The sequence below is a fragment of the Felis catus genome, chromosome F1, assembly GCF_018350175.1.
Source record: "Felis catus isolate Fca126 chromosome F1, F.catus_Fca126_mat1.0, whole genome shotgun sequence".
Lineage (NCBI taxonomy): Eukaryota > Metazoa > Chordata > Mammalia > Carnivora > Felidae > Felis > Felis catus.
The window spans coordinates 39,465,864-39,478,309 of record NC_058384.1 but is presented as its reverse complement, the minus strand read 5'-3'; the positions used below and the strand labels follow the sequence as shown (position 1 = coordinate 39,478,309).

The 12,446-nt window shown below is 35.5% G+C and overlaps 1 protein-coding gene across 8 annotated transcripts in view; it reads right to left on the bottom strand.

Annotated features, from left to right (window-relative positions):
- Positions 1-12,446, bottom strand: part of CAMSAP2 (calmodulin regulated spectrin associated protein family member 2) — a 113,844-nt gene that overhangs the window by 53,081 nt on the left and 48,317 nt on the right. The gene's annotated exons all lie outside the window — the stretch shown is intronic.

The following is a 12,446-nucleotide window of genomic DNA, read 5'->3' as shown; positions in this document are numbered from 1 at the left end:
TCCCCTAGCAATGTGAACAGTTTGGTAAGTATTCTTACAAAAAAAGTTTAATGCACACCAAATAGATAAACATTTACATCGTTTCCTATTCGCTGGCATTATAAACAATTCTACAACACTGTATTTCCCCAGGGATAATTCTTCACTGTGGGGCTACTGGACCCAAGAGCAATCACATTTTAAGTTTTCATAAATAACCATTAATCTGCTCCCTAGAAAGTCTGAAGCAACCTTTATCTCCCACCAAGAATGTTATCACTGTGCCTGTTTCCCCACATTTTTTTCTTTGTCAACATTTGGTACCATTCACTTTTTATCATATGTGTCAGTCTGAAAGGTTAAAAAAAAGAAACACACACACCCTCATTTGACTTTGCATTACGCTGAATAATAATGAGCATCTTTTTACATGTTAGGCAACCAACTTGTATTTTGTCCCTTGGAAAACTGCCTGTTCATATCTTTTGCCTATTTTTCTCTTTGAGATGTTCCATCTGTTTTTATTTCTTGATTTGTAAGAGCTCTTTACATATTAGGTATATTAGCTCTGTGTCATTCAGATAGCAAATACATCTTCCTAGTGTGCCTTTGGATTTTCAACTTTATTTGGAGTATAGTTAGCTACAGAGAAGTTCTAAATAGATACTTGGTAAAAGCTGTCAATCTTGCTATTCTCCTTTATGACACAGAACTTATCTCACGTTTGCAAAAGGTTTCCCCACCCCACAAATACAGAAATATTTTCCTCTATTTTTTTCTATTGCTTTAAATCTATCTAGAATTTGCTTTTGAAGATATTATAAACTAGGGACTAGTTATTTTTCCAAATCAGAGATTTCATCATATCACATTCTCTCATGAAGTCTACCTTATTTACTTTATATTAAAGTCTATACTCCTCAAACAGAGGTAAAGTACTTTAACAGCTGGTCCCTACCTATTACTCCAGCCTTTTAACTTACCATTTCCTTCCCCCAAATCACACTCCTTTCAAAACAGCCAGAGAAGACTGCCATTCCCCAAATCTGTCACCAATTTTCAAGTTTCCATGCCCTTGCTGTTGCTGTCCTCCTTATAATCTAGACTAAGTCCTGACATTGGCCTGATTGTTATCTTCATTCTAAAGGCTTTTTCCGATTCACTTTCCAATCAAAATGACTCATTTTTCCTATAGAATGAGTACAGGTTCCTACAAAAGAGTGTTTATACCTGCATTAAATTCTGACTTATCTCAAGTAGGGCATGAGCACTGGTACTTTTAAAAAGTTCCCCAGAAGCCAGGGCTGAGAATCACTGACTTCTCTCATCATAGTACAGTTACCTGTATACAACCCTGTTTCCCTCGTTAGACAGTAAGACTCTTGAAGGCAAGGACATTATCTTAGTTATATTCATACTTCCTACACCTAACATGGTACCTGGCAACTAGCAAGAACTGAAGAAAGTTGGAAGGGAAGAAGCTAGTCTGGGGGGTCACCATAAGGAATGGGGAGCTAGCTTTACACTGGAGCTTAAGAAAGTGGTTTTGACCAGGAGGTAGTAGACTAGCCTATCAAAAATTTAGCACTATTTATAGAAAGGCAGATACTTTATCTTAATAACAACAATCATACAACCAATGGTGACTCCTACTTATTAAGTCTAACTTATGTACCAGATACTGTACTAAGTATGTCATTAATATATTAGTTCTTTCATGTCAAATCTCTTCTGAAATAAAGCCGGAGATAATATACTTTCTACAACCCTCACAACTCTCTAAAGGAAATATCACTTACACATTTTATATGTGAGGAAGCTGAAGTTCAGACAATTAAATAGTTTGTCCAAATCTAATGGGCTCTTTCTATTGTATCATGCAGTTGGCAGAAATTAAGTTATTTAGTTAGGCAAGAAATATGTTTTGGAAATTCTAAATAAACATATGCACGAAAGAAAAATAAACATAAATAATTGTTTCAAATTCAGATATTTTCATGTTCTACTCTATCCAGTAAGTCTTTTCCAGACTGCTACTGCCCAGGTAGCCCAGTTATTCCTTCAGAGTCGAAGTTATCACTTCTAGCACCTCCTTTCACTCAAGTCATTTATTTGTATGTGTCCTCTCCATTCAACTCTTCTGGCCCTAGTGAGCAGACTGTCTTTCTCATCTTTGTTCCTAGCACAATGATTTAAGGAAGAAAGTTCTCAGAAATCAGTATTTGATAGCATTAAAAAGCATAATTTGAACAAAAAGGTGGGAAAACATTTCAAGAGCCACAAAACTATTCATGTACTCTTTACCAAGATTTTTTCTTGGCAATTTATTCTACAGACATAATTTGAGAGGAAAAAACAGAATGAAAGTGACCATTACAGTATTATATATAACAAAAAGGAAGGAAACAATGTTACAACCATAATGAGCTATTTATGGTATCCTCAACTATTTAACAATAGGGATATGCACAATACAATACTGAGTGGAAAAAACACCGTACCATAATAATATTCAAGATACACACACACACACACACACACACACCCCTATACATACACATACATATATGTATATACATACAGGTATGGATATATACATATAATATATATAAAAAGAGGAAAGGAAAAAGTGCAAATAAAAAACTTACTTAGAAATTACCTTGTTATAGTATGCAAAACATACATATAAAATCTATAGTTTACTTCAAAAATTAGGATGGTAAACACTAAGTATAATTAGTAATACATTTTCAAAATAAAATTTTCTCATATTGTCCTTATACTTATGTCTATATGATAATCACCCACTTCTTTAAACTTTCAAATTTTAATATGACTTTTTTTACCCTTTAATTTTACAATATGAGGTACAGATAAATTAAAAATTATATAAAACCAAGTATATAATGAATCTAGAAAAGATCAGTAGTAAGAAAAAAATAATAAGCTCTAGGTCACAATCAATATACAGTAATTTATATCTCTAGATAAAGCACACATATTTAATTTCTTACCTAAAGAGTTAAGATCAGAATAACAACAACTACAGCTAACACAGATACTATGTGCCATGTAATATTTTCAGCATGCAATGTTTTCAGCACTTGTATTAAACTCATTTAATACAACAACCCTGTGAGAGGGACTATTATCACACCTGTTTTCTGGATGAGAAAATCATGTAACCTGTTCAGGGTTACTCAGCAAGGAGGTAGTGATGTAGGGATTCAAACCCAGAGGTCTGGCTCTAGAGCCCATAACCATCTCACATCCACACTGCAGACTCCTCCCAGTGCCCCACTCTATGGGGCTGCATACTGCAGCAGGAGGCAAGACAGAATCTTGCAGTTCCAACAGCCGTGGCAGAAGCAACAGTTGTGCACTGAGGCCACCGGGGGGCAGAGCAGAATATGCTAGGATCAGCAGTATAAAGACTGCTTACGGAATAAAAAGCAGTTCCAATGAAAAAGGAAAGGCTACAGAATTCCACTGAATTTATTGAATAGAGCTTAAAGTATCATACAAAGGCCAGTATTAGGTTCTGTATCTGTGTTACAAAAATTGTATTTTTGTTACCTCCAATCAGTGGACTCTACACAAAACAAGTTACATTTATGTATTAGAAATTAAAGTTAATGCTATTACACAGAGGCAGCTGGGTGGTTCACTTGGTTGAACATCCACCATTTGATTTCCACTTCCAGTCATGGTCCCAGGTCATGAGACAGAGCCCCGTGTGGAGCCTGCTTGGGATTCTCTCTCTCTCCCTCTGCCCCTCTTCCCTACTCATCACATGCTCTCTCACTCTCCCAAAAAAAAAAAAAAAAAAATTAAAAAAAAAATTAAAAAAAAAATTAAAGGGGCACCTGGGTGGTTCAGTCGGTTAAGCACCCAACTCTTGCCAGCAGCTCAGGTTGTGATTTCATATTTTGGGGAGATTGAGCCCTGCCTCAGACTCTGTGCTGACGGCACAGTGCCTGCTTGGGATTCTCTCTCTCCCTCTCTCTCTGCTCCTTCCCTGCTCTCTCTCAAAAATAAAGGTTTTTTTTTTTTTTTAAATATATTTCTTTTAACGTTTATTTACTTTTTGAGAGACAGAAAAGTTTTTTTAATATAAAAATAGCTATTAAATAAGGAGAAGCATTTAAGTGTTATAGGTGAGAAATTTATTAGTCTCAAAAATTAGTAAGATGTAAGTCCTAGTATTGCATGTCTTTTATTATTCTTATATCAGATTTAGACATGGACCTTAAAAAAAAAAAATTCCTAAGAAGAATCCAGGTCTTGGCCTACTGTGGTATAGTAGCTCTAAGTGCCCATGTTCAAGTAGTCCTAGAAGGGTATAAGAAGGAGCCAAGACTTAAATCAATCATGAACATGAAGTATTTGAATCGTTCTGCTAAAGTGATATGCACAGCATATACATATCAGACTGGGGTTTGTCAGAGTTAATTCCAATTCAGAAAATTATACTTTATCATTTATTTATAAAACAAGCTTACTGTAAGCTTCATTTATCTTTAATTAACATGGAGATAAAAGTAAAACAGCACTTATAACCCTACTGAGATACCACTACATATCCATTAGGAAGGCTATAATTTAAAAATCAGATAATAACAATTGCTGGCAAGAATGTGGAGAAATCAGAACTCCTATACACTGTGTGAAAATGTAAATGATGTAGCCCCTGTGCAAACAGTTTGGCGTTCTTCAAAAAGTGAAACAAAGGTTACCATTTGATCCTGTTATTCTTTTAGGCCTATATATCCAAGAGAAATGAAACTATGTGTCCACACAAAAACTGTTCACAAATATCACAATAGCCAAAAAGGTAGAAACAACCCAAATGTCCATCAACTGATGAATGGATATACAAAATATATACATTCTATACAATGGAATATAATTCAGCAATAAAGAGTGATATATAGAACACAGATGAAACCTAAAAATAATATGCTAAGTAAAAGATGCCAATCACATACACACAAAAATACATATCATATTATTCCATTTATATGAAATGTCCAGAATAGACAAATATATAGAGATAGAAAGTAGTTAAGTAGATGCTTACTTAGGGTTGGGGGGGTGGGTGGGTGGGGAGATAGGATGGGTGACAGTAAAGGGTGTTAAGTAGATGCTTGGGTCTCTTTTCAGGGTGATACAAATTTTTTTCAATTGTGGAAATGCCTGCACACATCTGAATATACTAAAACCCACTGCACTATACACTTCAAATGAGTGAATTATATGGTACGTCAATTATATAACACAAGCTATTGCCAAAATAAAAAATCAGATTAATTTCTGATGCTCTCCTCCCACGCTTTCAGTATAAATACCCCATAAATCACCATTTATGGCTTTAAGTAATCCATTCCATATGTTTGCCAAGTATCTTTATAAATATTTCAAGGTGAAAGGTGATTTATTTTTCTAGGTAGTGAAGTATTTTAGTATTTTAAGGAATGTCTAAGAAAGATCATAAAAGATCTTTAAAAATAAACCATATATATTTTATCTAGATTAGTTGGAGCCATAAGAAATTGAAAATAAAAAACTGCAAAAGGAAAATAGAATTTAGCATATTTATTTATTTTTCTTTTTATCATCAATATATAGATATTTCCTGCTTAAAGATATGCAGAATGCAAACTTATGGAAATAAGCAAATGTTATTTTTAATAATATCTAAAATAACTCATTGTTTAGAAAAATAAATCACCCTTCAACCTTGAAGTAGCCAGAATCTTAGAGATAGATGTCTATAGTTGATATGAAAATTGAAATTTTCAAGAAAAAAATGTATGCCTTTTAATTGTCTTAATGTTTAGTTTTGAAAGAGAGACAGAGACAGAGTATGAGTGGGGGAGGGGCAGACAGAGAAAGAGAGACACAGAATCTGAAACAGGCTCCAGGCTCTGAGCTGTCAGCACAGAGCCCAATGTGGAGCCTGAACTCACTAATTGTTGGAGATCATGACCTGAGCGGAAGTCAGATGCTTAACTGACTGAGGCGCCCAAAAATTTATGCTTCTAAATCATAAGGTCTGTCCTCTGGTATAAGGAAATCTTTACATATCAAAAATCCGGCCTATCAAAAGTGAGTTGATCCAAAGAGCAAAAAGCACTAGCTTTAAACACAAAGTCAGGAATATACGTTGACCAACAAAGATTTTAGTTGTTACCTACAGGAGAGTTAGGGCACTGTTGTTCCTGACATACTGATGTTGTACCCAAGCTGTATTAAACATGGTCAGGATCAAAAGTGCCACTGTTGCTCTGCTATCACCAGATGGAATGGTGAAAACGGCAGCTATGCCAAAGGAGACGATGTCCATGGGATTCAAAAATACCCCTCTCATGGGATTCAACATTAGTTCTGCCCAAATTTAACAAATAGAGCACACAGCAAAACAGCTGAGAGTTCTCTTTAATCTGTTTCTACAAGGGTAGTATGAGCATCTGGTTTATATTCTGTCATTTACATTTGGTGAATTTGACAATCACAGTACCCATGGTGAACTATTTTCAAGATCACTTGAAGCAAACTGATACTAATCTTTACTGAAAAAGAATATATACAAAAAAACAGTACAGCTCAAACATCTATTAAAAGACCCTGACCAATGAAAGATATTATGTGTCCTGAGGAGTTCCATCAACTTCATCTGGAATATGTTTAACGTCTAACAGCAAGTGTACTTTAAATGAGGTTCTGCTGGGTGGACATATAAAGGAACGGCATACCAGTAGTCAAATAAATATGGTAAACAAAGGAAATAGTTTATAGCAGTGGCTCCAAATCTGGCTTATCATCAAAAAATTACAAATTCCCTAGCCCAAACCTTAGAGATGGTGATTCTTTAGATCCCCAAAGAGGCCCCAGAATAACATCTTAACTGGAATCTTGCCTCCAACAGTCTCCACAGCCACAAGAAATTAACCTTCTACAGCGCATCTCTAATCACAACATTCTATAAGCAAAAGCCTTCCGTGACTTCCTAGAGCCTACCAGAAACATCCAAAATTACTTGATTAATGAAGTTCTTCATGATCTTAAAATAACCACTCGTCAGGTCTCATCTTCTACTACATCTTATTTAAACCCTATGGTCTAATAGCATAAATTAAGAAGAGCAAGAGCTATTTAAGTAGAGTGCCTGGGTTCAACCTGGACTCTGCCACCTACCATATGGTTTGGGGCAAAGTCCTCAATTTCTCTGTGCTTCAATTATCCTCATCTGGAAAATGGGATAACAATAGTACAAGGCATTTCATGCTCTAGAAAGAACATCGTTTTATGTTAAGAATAGGGTTGGGGTGGACTACTCAAAAGCCATGCCATTTTGTAACCAGGAGGTACCCTGGATTGTCCAAGCAGACAGCTCATCCTGGCTGGAAGTAGCTGCAGTATACATTGAAAAATGCACAAAAACAACTGTAGAAATGCTTCCGGCACTCTAACTAGAGCATGGCTGGTGGACGGTGAAATAGTGCTGATGGAGGTAGATCTCAGCTGGTAAAGCTGTATTAAGGTGGGCCCAGGTGGCAATGCAACTGTCCCCAGGCAAGAGCTGCATCAGGCTGGGGGTGCACCTCTCTGGGAAGGAGTCCTGGGGGAAGGTAGTTATTTTAAGATTCAAATATGGAAGAACCCTATGGTTTCGGTTTTGAATTATAACCAATAAAGAACTCATGATTATATACATCTATTTTTCCTAGCCTTAACTTGAATAAAGGGCCTAGAAGCAATAACTACTAAAGTAGCAATAAATACGTTTGTGCCCAGATCTTGGTATCTAAATAACAGTTCCCCATTAAAATAAAACTAAAGCTCTTTAGAAAATGGCTGATTCCAAGTCAGAGGCAAAAAAAAAGAAAAAAAAATACAAAGTGATCTTGGAATATACAGGCGTGTCAAAGAGAAAAAAATATTCAAAGACTGATGGGGAGATGTCAAAAGATTATACAAGCCAGCTTGCATGGGGCTCCCACTGGCCAAATATGGGCCCACATGGGTATAAAAAAGATTCATGACAAGGGCACCTTGGTGGCTCAGTCAGTTGAGCATCAGGCTTCGGCCAGGTCATGATCTCACAGTTCGTGGGTTGGAGCCCCACATTGGTCTTTGTGCTGTCAGCGCAGAGCCCGCTTTGGATCCTCTGTCTCCCCCCACCCCCTGCCCCTACCCGGCACATGCTCGCTCGCTCGCTCGTTCTCTCTCTCTCTCTCAAAAATAAATATTTAAAATAAAAGATAAATGACAATAATGAATTATAATACAAGGAATTAAAAACAAAAAGCATCCATGAGTTCATGATGATAATCATTTAGGGAGAAAGAAAGACAAAGCTCTTCTTTACAGAATAATGCCAAGTAAGAAATGTAAAAGGAATGACAGTATTTTAAAAATCCCCATATTGCAACCACCAATGCTGTAATTAATTTGGCACAGATCATCAACAGACTATGAAACTACTAGGTGGAGCATTACTGGGAACAATATGCAATCAACTCCACATAACGCTTCCCAATTACAAAAGAAAATATGGTCAAACTTAGTATCACCAATAATGGGACCAATTGACATGATATGCCTCCTGATGAGATTCAACTGAAAGTATACAACATGACCTATGTAGCATTCATGCCCAAAAATCTCAATCTGAATCTAATTAGGAGGAAACAATCAGACAAGTCAGGATTAGGGTATAGTCTACAAACTAACTTGCTTCCATTCTATGGACTATGAATGTCTTGAAATAATAAAACAAGGTGGGGGGAGACAACTGTTCTAGACTTAAAGAGAACAAAAACATGACAGCAAAAAGTAATAGATGATCTTTGATTGGTCCCTGGCTTGAAAAAGGAAAAGAAAAAGCTATAAAGAACATTTTAGGCATGATAATTGCATAAATAAAAATATGGACTATGTGTTAGATAATATTATTGTAACATTTAATTTCTTGGTGTAATTACGGCCCTGTGATTATGCAGAAAAATGTTCTTGTTTTCGTAAGATTCTGGAATGATTGTGTGTGTGCACTCACACACACTAGCAGAGACTCTAGAAAGAGAGAGGAAGGGAAGGAAAGAGGAGAGAAGATAAAAGCAAATATGGCAGAATGTTGGTGTCAACTATTTTTTAACTTTTTAGCAAAACAAAGTTTTGCTAAACATAAAACTCATATTCATTTTTCACAGAAATCAGTTAAGTACATTTTATACATACATCCTTATATATGCTATACCTAAGTCAGGTAAGGTCTAAAGATGAATTTACAGATCTTGTACTGATATTCTTATCCCCAAACATTATGTTTATAGAGCAAGCTCTGTCTGAGTGATATCTGGCTAAAACTGGAGCTAATACATCCACAGAATAAGTGTTTCTGTTTACTTCTTTAATTCCTAGGTTATTGGTGGCTTTCTTCCCAAACTATACCTCATAAGGAATGTATTTCAAATGTTTATTTGTTCAAAAACGAAGTGATTAGATGGGTACAGGAAAATACAAAACCTTAATGTAGTTCCAATTAAGCAATACGTGTCAGTCTTGTCGCTACCATCAGATATAGTACCTGAGAAAGTTTCAATAAGCCAAAAAAAAAAAGAAAAAAAAGATTAAAAAATCAAGAAAAACAGCTTTAAGAATGAAATGCCTTCAATTGGGGTTTCAAAACAAATAGAAGCCACTTTACTGCAGCACCTGAATTAAGCATCTGACTTCGGCTCGGGTCTTGAAATCACGGTTTGTGAGTTCAAGCTCCACATCGGGCTCCACGCTGGCAATGCAGAGCCTGCTTGGGATCCTCTCTCCCACTCGCCTCTCTCTATATATCTCAACATAAAACTTAAAAAAAAAAAAAAATTCAAGCCACTTTACTGATACCATAAATATGGAAAGCAAGACACAAATGTTTTTAGGTCACAACACTGTCCTGGCATCAGTAACATCCAAATGAATCAGGTTTCTTTCCAGGAATCCTTCCAAGACCAATTTTATTCTTGCGCAATTTTAGATCTGAAGTGAAAATAAACTGTATTCCTTTTAGCTATTATTTTGTTTCATCATATACAAGTAATCATTTTTTGTGAGAAGACAGAATTACTCTCAGCAACTTTCAAATATAAAACACAATATTTTTTTAAAGTATAATTGACATAAAACATTAAATTAGTATAATGTTAGCTATGGGTTTGTCATATATGGCCTTCACTATGCTGAGATATGTTCCTTCTATGCCCACTCTGTTCAGAGTTTTTATCATGAATGGATGTTTAATTTTGTCAAATGTTTTTGCATGTAATGAGATAATTATATGATTTTTATCCATTTTGTTAATGTAATATATCACATTGATTGATTTCCATATATTGAGCCATCCTTGCTTCCTGGGAATAAATCCCACTTGATCATGGTGAATGATCCTTTTAATGTATTTTTTAATTCAGTTTGCTGATATTTAGTTGAGGATTTTAACATCTATGTTCATCAAGGATATGGGTCTTTTTTTTTTTTTTTTTTTTTTGGTAGTGTCTTTGGTTTTGGTATCAGAGTAATGCTGGCTTCACTGAATGAATGTGGAAGCAATTCTTCCACTTCTTTTTTTTTTTTTGGAACAGTTTGAGAAGGATAGCTATTAACTCTTCTTTAAATGTTCAATAGAATTCACTTATAAAGCCATCTCACCCTGGACTTTTGTTTAAGTAACCATTTCTTATATCAATACATAGAGGGGTGCCTAGGTGGTTCAGTCTGTTAAGTGTCTGACTCTTAATCTCGGCTCAGGTCATGATCTCATGGTTCATGGGATCGAGCCCCACCACAGGCTCTGTGGAGCCTGCTTGCAATTCTCTCTCTTGCTTTCTGCTCCTCCCCCACTCACGCACATGCTCTCTCTCGTTTTTTCTCTCTCTCAAAATAAATAACCTTAAAAACAATACAAAGCTATGTTATTTTGAATTAATTTGTATAGAAATAAATTCAACTTTTTAAAAACCCTAGGAATAGAAGTCGGGCAATAAAAACCCATCATAATTACTAAAGTTTACTGATCTCTTATTATAGGTCAAGTACATTAGATGCTTCACAAGCACTATTCTATTTAATCTTCACAGTCACAGAAGGTAGACAATATTTTCATTCTTCAATACCAATAAAAAAACCATAGCTCCAGTTTTAGAACTAGTCCAAAGTCAAACAGCTAATTGTGCAAACCCTAATCTGTCCTACTGTAGAAACAAAATACTCAATCACTACAATTCAGCCTCGCTGGCAGTGAAGCATTTGCCAAAAGTCACTGAAATTATTTCTGCTCCAAACTGTGGCATTTCTTTTTAATCTTAAACATCTATTCTTCAAAAACATTTTTGTGATTAACTTTTTATTTTGAGAAAACATGCAATTGTAAGAAACAACACAGAGATTCCATGGACCCTTTACCCAGCTTCCTCAGTGGTAACAACTTCCAAGTCCATAGTACAGTATCACAATCAAGATACTGACAATGATACAATGAAACTACAGAACCTTCCATCACCAGGATCTCTCCCTGCTGCCCTTTGCTAGCCACATGTACTTCCCTCCTGCCCTTCCCTCTCCTTAAACCCTAACAACCATTAATCTGTTCTTCACTTCTACAGTTTTGTCATTTAAAGAATGTTACATAAATGGAATTATCCACTATGAAATTTCTGGGGTGTCTTTTTAAAACAGCATAATTCTATGGAGATTCATGTAAGCTATTGTATATATCCATAGTTTCATTCCTTTTTTACTGCTGAGTAGTATTCCAATAAGCCTCTTAAAACACTGTTTTGAAATTACAATAATCAATACTTTTATAAATGTGAACACATCAGCTTGAACTACACATTAACATGCAACACAAACTATCTCACTTATACCTTTAGAAGACTGCTAAATATAGTAAACTGAAGTACTAAATTATTTAATATAATGGGTAGCTCAATTTTCCCAATTTACCTTTCTTGTTTAAAGTTTTAACTGAATTAAAGTTTTCACTCTCAAAAAGAAGAGCCCCTAGTTATAGGCACAGTTAAAATTAAAAAAATAGTGGGGCACCTGGCTGGTTCAATCCATGGCGTGTGCGACTCTTGATCGCAGGGTCATGAGTTCAAGCCCCACATCAGGTGTGGATCCTACTTAAAATAGTTTATTTTTGGTCAGTATTAATTTAATTTTTAACCTAACTAGTTCATACACAAAGTAAACGCCTGTGAGGGTCTTTCAGGAAATGAAATAATCACAGGAGGCAGCTGCCCCAGAATATACCTTTGAAGGAGAACACAGGAATAAGACCAGAAATATAAGCCTTTCTTGTTTTCAACTTGCAGTAATATTTCAAATTATCAAAGAAGTTGTAATATGAGGCAGCCTACTCAGAGATACTCATATAAGCACAAATACACATGCATGCATGTACACACACACAC